This window comes from Mauremys reevesii, linkage group 16 (genome assembly GCF_016161935.1).
Source record: "Mauremys reevesii isolate NIE-2019 linkage group 16, ASM1616193v1, whole genome shotgun sequence".
In the NCBI taxonomy this organism is placed as follows: Eukaryota; Metazoa; Chordata; order Testudines; family Geoemydidae; genus Mauremys; species Mauremys reevesii.
The window spans coordinates 17,990,542-18,007,462 of record NC_052638.1 but is presented as its reverse complement, the minus strand read 5'-3'; the positions used below and the strand labels follow the sequence as shown (position 1 = coordinate 18,007,462).

Here is a 16,921-nt window from a genome sequence, read left to right as displayed (position 1 = left end):
GTTAATACATCTCTACCTCGATATAACGCTGTCCTCAGGAGCCAAAAAATCTTACCGTGTTATAGGTGAAACCATGTTATATTGAACTTGCTTTGATCCACCGGAGTGTGCAGCCCCACTCCCCCGGAGCACTGCTTTACTGCGTTATATCCGAATTCGTGTTATATCGGGTCGCGTTATATCGGGGTAGAGGTGTACTAATTCTTTATTCACGTGTGATGTTCATTGAATGGCTTCCGTGAAATGAAGTGGTGGTCTCACTGCAGACAAGTCTCCATAGCACAAAGCCCATTATCACAACCAGTTCTGTTGTTGTCACTCTCAGTAGAAAGGCGGAGGGATGGGGACCTGTCCACTGGAAGTGGTCCCTCATTAGTACAGGTCCACACATGAGTATGCCTATAACACAGTGAGCTGGCCCTTTAAAGGCAAGGTGCTTCCAGACATTAATGGGGCTGCGGGCTCTTTCAGACCTGACTGTGACAGGTCACATGACTGAGGATCATGTGACAGCAGGACTATAGAAGTCGCTCAGAGGTTCAGTTGCTAGCTACAACAAGGTGTGCTGTGGTAGGAGGGATTCTAACTAACTGAAACAGTGAGATGCTTTCTATTCCTTTTGGGGCTACTGAAGTAATACGGCAAGCTCTGGTGTTGGACTTTGATTTACCTTCATGAGATCAAGAGACAGCAGCTTAATGCCAGACTTCTTAAATGCATGACCGAGTGTGAAAAGCATGGAGAAATAAGCACATCAGATCACACTGGGCATGCTATATTTGTGTATTTAATACCTTCTTCCGACTATCTTGTTAGTGTTGCAAGGAATATTGATGTCAATGGAGCTACACCAGTTTATGCTAGCAACAAACTCTTCCATAACGAAAGCTCTTCTGAAAAGTACAAGGGATGTTAATTCCACATAAATCATAGAAAACAAATTATGCTACAAATGTAAATCTCTACAGCTACCCAAAAGGACAACGGTACTCATTAACATGTGGCATAAATATCTGCACTGAGCAGATTAAGCACAACTGGTCACAAGAAAGCTGTCTAATATAAGGAATAGTTTCTTTATTGTAATGAACGTTAATTATTTTACTAGGTTTTTTTCTGCATTTCCCATTTTGGCTATTAGTAAACTACCATAACAAGATTTTTAAGTGGAACAAAAGGACAGTGAGAAAGATCCAAGTTATGGAACACAAAGTACTGTATTTTTCTTAGTCTTTTGGGGGAGGGTATTGAATGTAAAATCTATCAAAGAGCTTAAGATAGCCCTGCAGGAATAATGAGGCAGGGATGTGTAAAATGCTGCCCACTACCAAAGTACCTCTATTCTAACTGTCCGGAGGTCTCCTATTCCATACTTTGTCTTCCCTGAGCAGGGAGTTTACCAGTAGCAGGCACTGTATGTGAAATGAAAATAAACTTTCATTTCAGCCTATGCTGAAACCATATAACCCATACACTTGCAGTCCGAGGCAGATTGCACACAGGTCTCCAGAGCTTTTGGCCAAAAGCTCACTAACTCACTCTGCCACCAAATTGTTTAGCACACTCGTTTGAGAAGCACTGAGAAACATGTTTCCAGATCTTCTCTGGGCTTGGCCAACTTGATTCATATGCTCTAAACTAGGCTAATTGTCTACATGTGTCTAGTTCAGTGAAAATTCTGTTGTTAGGAAACAAGTCTAGCTGGATTGTTTTAAAAGTTAGCTCAGATCCTGTAAACAACATATTTGTAGCTCAAACCAGAGGCTAAATTTTATTGATGTTTTAGATGCTTATTCCCTTATTCTCAACATACAAAGCAAACAAGATTTAAACAAGTAATCCACCTTGCTCACTCCAAGACCCCATTAGGTTAATGAAGTGTTCTTAAAATAAACAGCCAGCTAATGTCTTTGCTAACAAAGTAATGATAATTGTATTGTCCTATGGAAATGGCCTGCAAACAAGCAAGACAATAAATGCTTCTGTCAGTGAAATAACATCAGCCTACTTCTTGCAGGTTTTAGGACCCATTTTGACAATAAGTGAGTTGCTTTGAGAAACTATTTAGGTCGGGGTCCCCAACGCAGTGCCCGCGAGCGCCATGACGCCCGCAGGGGCATCTTAATGCGCCCGCGTCCTGGCCCCCGGGAGAGCATCCGCCGAAATGCCGCCGAATTTCAGCGGCATTTCAGCGGGGACGCCTCTCGATGACGCCGCTTGCCATCGACAAGTGACGTCTTCGAGAGGTGTCACTCCTGAATTTAGGCGTGGACGCCTCTCGATGATGTCACTTGTCAACGGCAAGTGGCGTCATCGAGAGGCATCGCTGCCAAAATGCCACTGAAATTCAGCGGCATTTCGGCGGGTGCTCCACCGTGCCGTGCTCCTTCGTCTGGCGCCCGCCAGACGAAAAGGTTGGGGACCACTGATTTAGGTCATGCCTATGGTGGGGAAAAAATGGTATCTTACATTACTTTATACATGTTAGCTAGTCTAAGTAAATCCTTGAGATCCGCCTCGGGTTTACCTTGACCAGCTAATGTGTTAAAATTACAAATTGCCTTGTCCAATACCTTTTGAGTATGCATCTTTAAAGACTTGCTTTAGTTTGGCAGTAAATGTTGATACCTTTCAGCTGCTGGTAATCATACAAGTCTCAACAGCCTAAGTTGTCATGTTATGCGATCAGTTCTTGTTGCCACGTTGTTGCCAACAATTTCCATTTGCTGTTAGAGAAGATTAAACCTGTATTGTGTATATTTAGGATGGTGGCATTAGAGGGGAGTAAGACAGCTTCTTTCCTTGCCATTCAATTGTAAAGAATGCAGTTATATGCAGGCCCTGAGTTTTCATAACTGTGCATATGGAATAACATCAGTAAAAAATCATGACTGAGTGGGGTAAATCATATACAGATGCACACACCAATATGGCCAGTTAGGGATAGCATTGCCATGGTGCTTCAGGTAACATCTGGGTGCATAAAAGTACATCAAACCTCAATGCACCTTAAAGCACCTTCAGAGCGCTGTGACATGGAATGTCTTGGCCTACCTGGAAATATCATCATTACCAAGCAGCAGTATCTATTCTCTTTATACTCCTGATCTCTGTAAACTGCAACAATGAGAGGTAGGAGCAAACCAAGCTGTGGGACAAAGAGCTTAGAATTCAAGTTTCAGAACCATTTTTGCATTGTGAGTATAGCAAAGAGAAAATGAGGCAAATTCCTCCCTAATCAGTGGCAATACAGAAGACATATATATATAAACCTAACAGCATGAGCAGCACACACAGCTGTGCCTATGATAAGAATCCTGTCACTGCTGTAAAGATGGACACATAGGGATAATCTTGCATGCTGGAGAGTGCTGGTTACTACAGCTTTCTTCAGGAGAGACTTGCTTGCTGATGTTAAGAGCTAGTTGCATATATGTGTCTTGGGTTTCTGCTAAGGTCCACTCCTTTTCCTCAAGCAAATCTGTTGCTCCAGGGCTATAATAATGCTACCTTATACATTTTTCATCCATAGATGCAGAACTATGCTTTACAAAGTTTGAAAAGCATTATCCCAATTTTACAGATCAGATAACTGAGGCACAGAGGTTAAGTGACTTGCCAAATGTCACACAGTCTCAGTGGCAGAACTATAACTAGGACTCAGGGCCCCTGACTTCAAGTCCTGTGCTCAATTAAATAGCCCACAAAAGCCCCTAACCATCCATCCTTTTTCCATGCACACCCAGAATTTATCCTGTAATGTGGAGTTTGTTTTTACAGATTTGCCTAACTCATACAGAGTTGTGAAAACAACTTAAGATGCTTCTCATGTAGCAAATAAATGAATAAAAAGCAGCTTTGCAATGGATGTTGAGGGTGTTGTGGTGTAATTGGCAAACACTGGCACATATTTGGGGACAGCCCTTTCTTATAGCTTCTGGTATAAAGTGCACAGACAGGTCAGGAGAGTTTATATATAAAATACTCATCCATGTATGATTTTTTGCAGTTTACTAGCACCTGCAGGAAAAAATAAACCAATGGTCAAAGCAGCAAAGGAGTGTGTAATGCTGATGTGTTTATAACCTGGGGGCCTGATCCCTCAAGATTATGAGCATCTTCTCTAGAATGTGCTGATGCCTTCAGCTCCCCTGACTTCTAACAGAAGTAGAATGTGCTCAGTAGCACCTTTCAGGATTGGAACGTAAAGCATCAGCATTTAAAGATGATAAAATCCCAAGAAAGCCTGTAAATGGGAAGGGTACATCAAACCTGAGAGAAAGAATGGAGGGAAAAAAGAAGGAAGGACCCCTATGGATGCTTCTTTAGACAATATACTACTTTGAACTGAAGGTCTGTTTAGAGTCTACTGTGATGTCTACAGTATTTTTAACATTTTATATCCCACATATAGTGACTTAAAGAACCAAGTATTCAAACAGAATAAATTGACCCTGTAAAATGTCTGACAATTTACACACATAAGGATGGCCATACTGGGTCAGATCAATGGTCCATCTAGCCCAGAGTCTTGTCTTCCAACAGTGGCCAATGCCAGATGGTTGAGAGGGAGTGAATAGGCAATCATCGAGTGATCCATCCCTTGTTAACCACTGCCAGCTTCTGGCAGTTGGAGGTGCAGGGACACACGCAGCATGGGGTTACATCCCTGACCATCTTGGCTAATAGCCATCGATGGACCTAGTCTCCATGAACGTATCCAATTCTTTTTTGAACCCCGTTATAGTTCTGGCCTTCGCAACATCCCCAGGCAATGAGTTCCACAGGTTAACTATGTGTTGTGTGAAGAAGTACTTCCTTTTGTTTATTTTAAACCTGTGGCCTATTAATTTCATTGGGTGACCTCTGGTTCTTGTGTTTATGTGGAGGAGTAAATAACAATTCCTTATTCATTTTCTCCACCATTTTATAGCCCTCTATCATATCCCCCCTTAGTCATCTCTTTTCCAAGCTGAAAAGTCCCAGTCTTTTTAATCTCTCATTATATGGAAGCTGTTCCGTACCCTTTATCATTTTTGTTGCCTATCTCTATAGCCTTTGTTGCCTTTCTCTCTTTTTCAATTCTAATATATCTTTTTTGAGATGGGGCAATCACAGCTATATGCGGTATTCAAGGTATGGGTGTACCATGAATTTATATAGTGGCATTATGATATTTTCTGTCTTCTTATCTATCCCTTTCCTAATGGTTCCTAACATTTTGTTAGCTTTTTTGACTACTGCTGCACATTTCACAACAAACAAGTATTCGCATGTGCAAAAAAGGTAGCCCAACATGCAGAAACAATACATCTGCCAGAGTGACCCAGTTGATGCATTCCACACATAATGAAGGTGGACACACGCTTCAAAGCTGGAGGCATGAAAACATAAATTGAGAAACCCATGTTTGAAGATATAGCCTCTCTCTCTCAGTGTGTTCTAATAGATTTCCGCTCATGTAGGCCATTGTGGACACCAGAGATGTGCAAAGTATTCGTAACAAATGTGGAAGAAACCACAGAATTTTCAGTTACATACACATTTCCTTTAGAACACATAAAAGTGGGTCAATCTCAGTGGAAAATGTTGCTCTAGTCCAATTTTTTGAGTGAAAATGATCCCTTTTGTTGTGAAAACAGGCTCATTTTAAAGCGTGAGAGTAGGTTCAAAAACAAAACCCTCCCCACAATCAATGCACAAAAACTCCAACTAAATGACCACTTTAGAAATGTTAACTCATTCATTTGAAAATGTTTGCTAAAGTTCAAAGCTGCTAGTCCAGGATATAGCTCTCATTAGCATTAAAGCTGATGGGGAAAGGGAGATGCTTACAAAATTGTTCACATTGTTTTTAAATGCAGAGCCATCCATTTTTTCCGTAATATGACAAAATTACGCACCCCAATAGAACAAAGGCAGCAAAAGTCTCCAACTCCAAAATGTCCTTCATTTTAATGTCATTTTTCAAAGAAAACCTTATCTGCCCAATTCCTCCCTCAAAAATGGGTTGTTTTTTTTTCAAGGCCATCGTATGAACCCCTGGAAATTGGGGTTTATAATAGAAACACCAGTGCAACCTGAGCTCCGGCAATGCTACAATTTAAATTATTTATGTGTAGCACTATGCTCATACCATGCACACATTTGTCCTTGTCAGTCACCAAGTGATCTATTAATCAAACAGGAACCCTGGGGTGTTCATTACAAAAGTAAGAACACTGAATTTGGATGGTATTTTTAGTGCTTTTGACAGACGTGGGTTATTAAGTTGTCACTCCTTTCTGAAAAAAAGAATAAAATGCATTGTAATTTTAGTAAGAGCATACTAATAGTTAAATGAGAGGAACCCTAAACCCTTACTAGTTCACTGACATGACAGGTTATTTTTTTCCTCTATTCCCTGTCCAAGAACCCCTGCTGCTCTTCCCAGCATGCAGTGCTGTGTGACCCTTAACATCTGGCAGTGATTAATTGTCTTAGTGTCATAGCGATCACCTTGCTCTCTCTGATCCTCACTTACTTTGTTCTCCCTTTTAAAAGCCAGTGTGCTGGAACCTTTTCTTCCCACTTTTAAATCTGTCCAGTATCCTGGATACTGTGCGTCTCTACTGTGATACAACTTGAAAGAAACTGAAGCAGTCAGTTATCTGGCCCTGAAAGTCTGGTCATGGATTCAGAGGGCTTTCTGTTCACTGATGGGGTGTGCTTGAAAAACAGCACTCACTAAAATGACATAGATCTTGTTGAACTTGGTCCGGATCTCAGGTTCTTTGCAAGCAAACAATGCAATTACAGGAAATACCATTTTCACCAGCAGCACAATGTATTGTATAGAAGGCTGTTGGAGGAAGCTTACCCTAGCTTAAGGCTCTGACATCTACTGACAAAAGCTGGGAAATAAAGGCTGGCTCTTTGTCCTTGGCTCACCCTGTTGTACCAAGCTCTTGCAGAAGGCTTAGAACAATATGGGCTATATTTTGCCCTTGGACATCCTCGTTTAACTCCCATTGACTTAACTGGGAGTTGCACAGGTATCAGAGGGCCTGTATATGCACCGAAGTACAGGGGTTAGCTAGGGGAGATAGCTAACACTGGAGTGGCACTCATGAATTTCATTGCTTGAGTGACAGTCTTAATATTATGGAAAATATTTGTACACAACTTCTGTGCTTCTAAAAATAAAAATAGAGAACTGAAAAAAAGGGGAAAAGGTCCCTCTGAGTGTGAGTCAGAAGTCCTGGTTCTAGTCCAAAATCTGCCACTGACTCTCTGTGGGATCTTGAGCAAGTTGTAGAATCATAGAACTGGAAGGGACCTCGAGAGGTCGTCTAGTCCAGTCCCCTGCATTCATGGAAGGACTAAGCATTATCTAGATCATCCCTGAGAGGTGTTTGTCTGCTCTTAAAAATCTCCAGTGATGGAGATTCTACAACCTCACTAGGCAATTTATTCCAGTGCTTAACCACCCTGATAGTTAGGAAGTTTTCGTAAATCATCTTAATCTCTGTGCCTCAGTTTGCCAGAATGGAAAATAACTAGACTGCTTGCCTCCTAGGAGTATTGAGAGGCTTAATTAATTAATATTTGCACAATGTTTAGCTGTACATGGATAGAAATACCAAATATTGTTAAAAACACTTTCCATGAAGATACCTTGTTTTAACACATACAAGCACCATACAAACTGCCAAGCATGTGGGGAGTGGTATGAGAGAGAGAAGGGAGGAAGCCAAGTAGTCATCATAGAGGAAACCTGTGTCCTCTTCCCAGTTCTCAACAGACGTGAGCAAGTCACTTAAGGACTCTCTACTTCCATTGACCCACATGGAAAATGGGGATAAAACCACACCCCCATCTTGTAAATAACACCGAGAGCCTTAGAAGAAAGATCAAAATTAAACAATGGTTTTAAATCCTAGTTCAGTTGCAGAATACTACTACCTGTATATTTTAAGGCAAAGTATCCGAAAGGCAGTTCCTCCTTCGTTTACCTGTTGACTATTGAGTTCAGAGAGATGTGTTTTCTTCTGTGACAAACACTCCTTACAAATAGATTTCTCCAGTGTATTCTAGTTTTCCATGTAGTTTGAATAACTATAGGGCCATTTATTTATTTTCAAACTGAGCTAGTAAAGTGAAGTGTGTGGCCCATTCTGGTTGCCAAGCAACACTTTGTAACATGCATCCTGCATTTTGCTCTTCCATTTGGTGATTCACACAAGGACTTGTTTGTTCATTTCCAGTCTAGTAACATTGGTTGCTGTATTTCAAGTGCCAGTATGGATCAAAGTATTTCCTAGAAAGATAAACATGTTAACTGGCAGATAGTGAATGACTAACATCAAACACAAGTTTCTTTGTAAAAAGGATTTGGCATGTCATCCATTGGCAATGCTATTCAAATGAATGCCACCTATACCTAGCAGATGTGCCACCAAGGAGATACCAGGTCCTTTCTGGAGTACCCCTTGCTCTGCTGATGTGACTCAGTAAGGATAATAGCAGCTGCTCAGCTGCATAGACATCTGGGCCAAATTTTGCTTTCAATCATGTCAGTTAATCTGGAGTGCTCCATTGATTTCAGTGGACTTACTCTGCATTTGCATTGGTATAATTAATAGGAGAATTCCACTCAGTACAGTTCTATCTGCAAATGCCTTATTTAGGGCATACGGAGCAATTTTTCTCACCAGATTAGACTATATGTCAAATTATTTGCCTTCTCCTAAACCCAGGTGTATGGTTCAGTGAATATGTTGGGCCAAATTCTGGTGTGAATGACACCAGGTTTAAATCTATTAGGAAATTATTTAAACTGATTTTGTTCATGACAGAATAATATGTTAAACTTTATTTTAAAATCACACTTTATATGGTGTTCTGTCATCAAAATAATTATTTTTTGCTCTTAAGCTGTATGAATTTTTGACCATGTAACAAAAGATAAGGATGCGATTAAAACATAAACAGCAGCCCTTTAAATGGCTTTTCAGTCTGCGGTACGTTGTTTGGATCATACTGTGATTTCTTTTCTGCTAATAAGGTTCATGGCTTGGCTTATTATGGAACAGTGCTCCCTACACTTGTAAAAGCTTGAATAAAAGCTGAAAATCATGAGTCGTTTGTGGCTAGCATACAATTCTTCTGGTCCTAACCTGGGATTTCTTGGACAAAGCTTTTTTTTAATGCGGGACACAGAAAAATTTTCAAACTATAATTAGCACTTGTTTTTTCCCCTTATGTCTGACTTGTCATATCCTAGCTAGAAAATATATCTTGCTGTAGCCTTCAAATTAGACTTACTTCAGAGAGCTTGGTGAGCTGGAGTGCACAGGCCCAAATGTGAGACACTGACATGCATATTCGTAAGGGTTACTCAATGCTAAATTAGAAATAGTATAATGGCATGGGGCATTGAGCTTCAGCTTGACAAGGCTGGCAGCACTCCTGACTCAGCTACAGTGCTCCAAGCCCTATAGAAAAGTTCAGTAGCATTTAATAGAAAATCCTTGCTATAGAATTCTATTGAATAGTTCTCAAAGTGAACATTTTCTATTAATCCTATAGGATTTTGAGAGTAATACATTTTACAGCGCTTTTCCATAAGAAAAGCTAGCAGAGCTACTAAATAAGAACAAAAAGTGATTTTTTTTAAAGTAGCACATTTGGTTCACTGTTATTTGTGGGATCATATTTTTATTTGAGCATCAGGGCTGGTTTAAATTATGCCTGGCTGTCTGACCCTAGAGGGCTGTTCCTGTAAGCAAGGATTGCCAGGGCATAGTGATGCCCTGGCTGTGCCTTCTTTCCCTTGGCCACATCCCCTGTACAGGATGGGGAAGGGAAGGAATGCATCAAAAGGGGGTGGCATATGAGCAGCTCTGGCAGTCCTATCCCACCAGAGGGCAGAGGCAGGGTAAATCTTTGGTACTGAGATCTGCTGGCTGTAAGCTGGTCTGCACTACCGGCAATGTAAAGTAGGTCTCAAGGTAAAGGATTCTGCAGCTGGAACTTGGTTCACAGTTCTGTCGGTGATGCATGAGGCAGATTAGAATCCGGCTCACTCTCCCACAGTTGTATTGGCTCTTCAGGGTTAACAGGATTAAATCTTACATTTTAAGTTTTAGAAGCAGCTATATCCAATTGCACAGGCAGAACATATCATGATCAGAAGATGGCATTTTGATATAGAAAAATGTGGTTTTAGAGTGAATACATGTCTATAATTTATTTTATTTTCCCCTAAAATGGGAAATGCTTTTAGTACACATTTAAAAAATCCCAACAACTTGGTTATTTGGTGTTTAAAGATTTTTCTTCTTCCACTTTTAATTATTTGGTTTCCATCAAGCTAGATAGATACATTAGTTGAGCGAAATTACTGAAATAGTATCAGTTCAGACACACAGATTGGTGTCTCAGTGACATATGTTAAGCGCTGCGTGCTTCTTAATTAAGTTATTTTCCAAAGTGCCTTAACATTGCTTTGACAGCTTGTCAATTGTTTTTCAGGAGTGGTGTGTGCGCGCTGTACGGAGTGTACTGGCCTAGTGTTGAGGTAATGTGAGTACAGGCAATTGTATTAAAATAATGGAAAGAAATTAAACCGTGTATGACAAGAATGTTCTTTAAAGCTTTTGAAGTGCTTGACATCCATTATGGGAATAAGGGAAACCGGCTGTATATTTCTACCCAAGACTTTTACAGCCATTCAGCACCGACTCCCAGGCAAATCCTCATTAATGTAGCTTCAGCTTTGCACTTCTCTGTTTGTCTTTGAGATTATCTAGAACTCTACTTTAAACACTTAATGTCAAATGATGGCTGCCCAGAACAGATGTGCTGAGGTCGAGGGACACATGGGAGGCTGTTACCGTGCTCCCTGACTGGAGGGTGTGGGTGAAGCACATAGTGCTGATAGGTGCTGAGTACTCAAGGAGTGTGTCTGGGTGGGGCAGAGGGCTGTCCTATATTGGAAAGCTGCAGGAGGCTGGAGCCCCATCCAGACACCTCCCCTACTTTCTACACCTTAGCGAGCATGCTTCCCAGTACCCTGCCCCTGCCCTACACAGGTCTGCAGCCATCAGCACTGCTTGTGTGGGGCACCGCCTCCGTTGTGTGGGAGTTTGGCACAGGGGAGGCAGCTAATGTGTGGAGCAGCTGCTGCTGCTATCTAAGGAGCTGAGTGTGACTGTAAGGATCCAAGGTCATGCTCCATTTTGGAAAGCAGGGCTTTGGAGTGCGGGGAGGTGCAGGCTGTAGACAATACTAAGTTCTGGCTCTGTAGTGTTAGTTAAGTCATGTTTACATTAAACAATGTAGCTGTTAAATACAAGCTCTCCATGCCTTAATAAGAACCACAACCCAGCTGAGGCTTTTGATGTTGGGGAGCAGAAGTATCTGTTACGTCCCTCCCTCTTTTGAGCAGGGATGGAAATGACTTTAAATATGTCTGGGAGAGAGCTGGATTCTTCACTCTCCTCCTTAGCAAACCCTGGCATCTAGATATGGATGCAAAATTGTATTTTTAAAAAAAGTATCAAAGGCCAGTCATGTGGCCCCAAAGCCATTGGCTCATCCCCCACCAACCGTCAATTCCTTTCAGAATAAAAATGAGAGTGGGTTGGAAAACAGAATTTCCATCCTATGGGGAATTTAGACGTACTGACATTTTGTTTCATCTCAAATTGAAATTTTCACAGAACCAAAAGTTCCCATGAGCGATTTTTGAAGAAAATTTCCCATCCTCAAAAGACCATCTGGAAAATGTTCACAAACCAAAATACAGAAAAAAATTCAGATTGAGGTCAACTGAAATAATTTTTATTTTAAGTTGGACCTGTTTATTACGGTTTTTATATATACAACATGAAAGTAATTTTGAACAAATAAACAAAAAATGGGCCCTTTTTTGTTTCAAAAATGTCAAATGGGACATTTTGACAATTTTTGATTTTTTTTCCAAAAAATTTTCATAACAGGAAATTTGTCAAAACCAAATTTTTTTCCTGCAAACAATTTTGGTTTTGATGAATCAGCATTTTCCAACAAAAAGGCTTATTATATAATTATCAATACTTTGAATGTACCTGGCATTAGATAGCAAGTCAATGCAGAACTCGGAACACAGCTGATATATGCTCCTATTCATCTGTCCCATTTTACAATGGGCATTTTATGAAGCTTTTAAAAATAATAGGTGTTAATTGTAAAACATAATGAGAAAAATTGATGTAAATGGGGGCTTTTATCTCTTCCCCCATCCCCCCAGCTCCTTGTTAGCCTTACTATGTATAATAGTTCAAATGCCCAAAAGGTAATTGAAAGCCAATTAATTCACAGGTTCAGACAGTCACTGAATTGAATAATTACCATTCCAGGAAGCTTGATTCTCAACTGAAAATCAAGAAGATAAAATTTAAAAGGGTAAGAGGGCCCTATATTCAAAGCTTCACTATATTGCAGGTTGGCAGCGTGAACTCCCTAAATCGTATTCTGATCTCATTTGCACTAGTGTAAATCCAGAGTAACTCCACTCACTTTAAAGGAGTTACTCCAGATGTATCCTGACTGAGATTAAAATTTGGCCCTTAATCTTCACCATTAATAAATATTGTAGCGTTAATTCAAAAGAGAGCATTTATTGTGGTGATAGTTTGTGTTCAGTTGGCTCTGAGATATATCTTCCTCGAACACTTTAAGCCCTGTGTATTTGCCAAATATCTCTTCTAGTTCAGCTTATGTTGTTTGTTTTATGGCAGCAAGGTAGCAATGGGTCCAGTTCATGTTCTAAGTGCTTGAAGGAAATTCCTTTGATGACAAATAGGGGTTTCAGACATGGACCATTTACAGGACTGGGCCCATACTTTGTAGGCTCTAGATCAACAACATTGGCTTGACAGATAACCAGTGCAGCACAGTATATCCCTTAACTTTTTAGGTAGGCAGGGCATCTTAGATCTCTGTGATATACTATCAAGGAAGCTGTGCTGTATCAACTTGCAAGGATAGTGTTTCAGAATGTACCCAGTATACAAACTTCCTTAGATGCTGGCTAAGTTAGGTATGTGATCTTGCTGGCACAGTGAGAAAACCCTATGATGTTGCCTCTCAGCATTTTTAGAAATCATGATGATTCATGTACAGACAGACAGTTTATATTCCTTCCATAACTTTACCAGCAAGTGAAGAAAAACTTCTATCCCTTGGCAGGAGTCCCTAATATACTTGGAACTGTTGACCGTGCTGGTGTGTTTATGAATTCTGACAACTTCATCTTGAACGTTGTTGCCAAATACCTGGGCTGTAGCCACAATAACTACATTTTCCAAATGTTTCAGCGTGTGTAGCTGCTAAGAACACTCCCTCCACATGCTGTGCTACATGGTTGCTCTATGCAGTAAGTTATCACGTGGGGATTCTTCTGTTACTTACTCCCTAATCTATCTTGTCAAGGTTATGTGTGAGGTTACTTCCAGACTCTCATGGCATGTATGGTCCAGTCCTACATAGGGCATGGCCTTACCCTCCTTTTTAAAGGAGCCCATCCTTGTCATCTTGTATTCTTTGGGAGCAAAGACATAGAGCAGAAAATACCACCATTGTGGTTAGTACAGAATGTCAGTCTGGCATTTTGAAAATGTTTAGCTGCCTGGACAAGACTAGGATAGCTTTTCATCTGGAAAATATTCAAAGGGTATTTGGTAGGGAAGGAAACCTGTAGCTGGGTAGTGTGATTATGTAGGCAAAGTGGTGGAGATTTCTACTGTTCAAGTAATCGGAGTGGGGAGAAGGGGAAAAAGTGATGGAAACACACAGTGTCAAAGGAACAAGGTGTCTGCTAATGTTTTAGAAGTAACTGGAGTATCCTAAGGGTCAGAATCCTATCCTATATTTGATGCACTTTTTCTATAGAAAATACCCTACCCCAACAATGGAAAAATCATGGACCCTACCAATAATAATCATATTTTACATTTGTGTAGCATGTGAAAGATTCCAAAGTGACTAACATACCATGGGTCTGATTTAAAAGCCATTAAAGTCAATGAAAACACTCCCATTGGCTTTCATGGGCTTTGGATCAGCCATGGATGCACCCAGTACCAGTAAAATGCAGCCACCTTTGAGATAAGTAGCTGGAAAAAAGGTATCTACCAGACACCATGTATCCTGGTTATGCTGCCTGTGTATGTGGTGAGAGGATGCAGATGGAGATTTTTCTCTCCCTGCTGGATCAGCTCCAGCATCCTTTTAACTTGGCTGTGCACAGTTGACTAATATTTGGCCTAAAAGGTTGTGTCGGTATAGGGGTGTATAAAAATACCGCCCGCCCCACGCCGAGAACAGGATTAAAACAAGTGCAAGAAAAATGAATGTGGGACCATACCAATATCACACTGATGCCAAAGAGCAGATGCTTGAAATGTTTTTCACCTTGCTCTGTATTTTAAAATGAAACCTTTGCAGGAGATGCGTGATTTGTAGTGCCTCCTTGGGGTAGGAAGAAAGCTCTGCCTACCAGCTTTGAATCAGAATCTATCTAGGTAGTTACATGCCCTCCCTCCCCCGTCCTCCCCATTAGCATAGTATCTGAGGGTCTAATAATTTATCTAGCCTCACAACACCTTTGTGAGGAAGGGAACTGCTGTTATCCCCATTTTACAGGTGGAGAACTACAGATGACAGATAGACCAAGGTACTTGTCCAAAGTCACACAGGACATTCATAATAGAGGAGGATATTGAATCTTGCTCTCTCAAGTCCCAGGCTAGTGCCTAACCCCTGGACCACCCTTGGCTTTAGCCTGTGCGATAAGCTGGCTCCAAGTGCATGTTCAAATGTTAGTTTTGCCTATCCCCTCTCAGCTGGTACAAGCTGCTCTGCCTATTGTGCTGTTTTCTATAAGGAATCCTTTCCAAGTTTGCTAGACCTGGGAAAGAGCTCAGCTCTCATTCCGATAAGATCTGCTCGTTGGCAGCTGTATGACTTTCAGACAAGAGGCAGGACAGTGAAAGGAAGAGCCCATTAGGGGAAAGGTGATTATCTCATTCTGGGGTGCAATGCAGACCTGTGAGGGGTTGTCACCACCTGCCCTGTGACCTCTCAATGCCTTGCTGATGTAGCTCCCAACCTGCACCTCTCACAAACAGCCAGACAACATGCAGGGAGCATCCTGAGTGTCTGTGTATAGCTGGAGTCCTGGTTTAGCAACTCTGGCCCCAGCAGCCTGTTTGCAATGCACTAGCCTTGGTTATAATGTGCAAAGTGACTGCAGCACACTCCCAGTCCCAGATTTTCTCCAAAAATGTGTGTTCTGCAGAGTCCAGCTCTGTCCTGGACAATTCAGATATTAGACGTCCTTTGCCCCTGCAAAGGGGCAATATTCAACAGTTTGCTACTTTAACTGGAGCTCAGTTCAGTTTAGAAACAACACTGGATTAATTTTGATTAAAATATAAAACAAGTTCATTTAACTACAAAGAGGAAGATTTTACACAAGTACAAGTATAAGGCACTAAAGTCAGAAATGGTTACAAGAGAACTTAAGATAAACTCCTTTTTAGTAACCAAGGCTTAACAAGCTAGACTTGGTTCAAGGTGAAATCCTTACCACATGTTCCCAGCAACATTGCCTACCAAATTTTTATGTTAGGGTGCTTCCCAAAGTCAAAAGGCAGGTTCCTTTGTCATCTTAGGTGAAAGACGGGGGGAGAGGGAGAGAGAGAATCCCTCTGGCATGTTTTTGCCCCTTGTTTTTATAGTTTAGTCATCCTATGAAATGCATTTTCATGAGGGTTATCCCTATATAAAGTTCCTTTCAGTTGTGAGGACAGACAGGGAATCTGGTGAAAGAGGTTAAATACAGATTGATGGCCACTTGACTGGTGTTTGCCAATCATCTTTGATGACACGTGGCTAGAGACATCTGCTTGTCCTTTGTCTTTGAGGAACAGATTTACCCCCTCCCCAAACTTGTCTGGTAAATACATTTGTCATAATTTCAGCTTATGTTCATAACTTTACATATAATGTTGCTAAATGCATTTCACCATGATATTACTGATCAGCGAGTTACTAGTTTTCAAATGATACCTCACAAGGCATATTTTGTACAACGATTATTACAGTAACGTGTAGGGTGTGAATATAGGGGTGCACTCAGTCACAGTGATGTCAGGTTGTTTCAAGTACAAAAGTTGTTCAAACAGCAGCTTCTTGTCAGGAGGGTGTAATTTTTGGACAACTCCTTAGGTTAAGGTGTATTTTATGGTAGCATTTCCAGTAATGAATGAAGGGAGATATAGTCACCATTGTGCAGTGTAGTGAAATACAACGTTTGGTTTCTAAAACCTGAAAATCTTTGTTACTAAAAAGCACAAAAAAGTTTTATTTGTTTGTGTTTTGTTACTTTTTAAAAGGCCCCAGGTTTTTTTTCCTTCAGTTTTTGGAGGGGAAAAAGTTGCTTCCAGGCTGAGACTTTGGTATGTTAAGTCTCTGGCCAGACCAAATTTTCAAGGCGGTATCATAAACCCCTGAAAATGGGAGTTTTTAATGGAAATGCAGACACACAGTTAATTATATTGTCATGAATGGCGCCACTATAATTAGCTAACTTCTATACGATGCCAAGTTTTAAAGTATTTTACTTTTATGGTACTGGATGTCAGATACTATTTATGTTTGTTTCTTTCCTTTTTTATTTATTTTATTTTATTTTATTTCTTTATTGTCTTATTGACCAGACTCACCGAGTTTGGAAAATGGCTTGCAGATTTTTCTTCAGATTTTAAGAACCTCACAGCCTCAATGAATAGCAGATTTCCAGATTATCAGATAGAAGGGGTTTCCTTCTCTAAGCCTCACATGAGGGAAAAACAACTGAAGAGAATTAGCTGGATGAGCGTGGACTGTTGGT

General features: G+C 40.7%; 1 protein-coding gene across 4 annotated transcripts in view; it reads left to right on the top strand.

Moving 5' to 3' along the window:
• The window catches only part of NKD1 (NKD inhibitor of WNT signaling pathway 1), a 371,729-nt gene that overhangs the window by 125,513 nt on the left and 229,295 nt on the right, over positions 1-16,921 (top strand). For all 4 annotated transcript variants that reach the window (XM_039503847.1, XM_039503842.1, XM_039503843.1 and 1 more), the window contains one exon: positions 10,516-10,561. The gene's annotated coding sequence lies outside the window, so the exon portion shown is untranslated. The remainder of the gene's footprint in view (positions 1-10,515; positions 10,562-16,921) is intronic.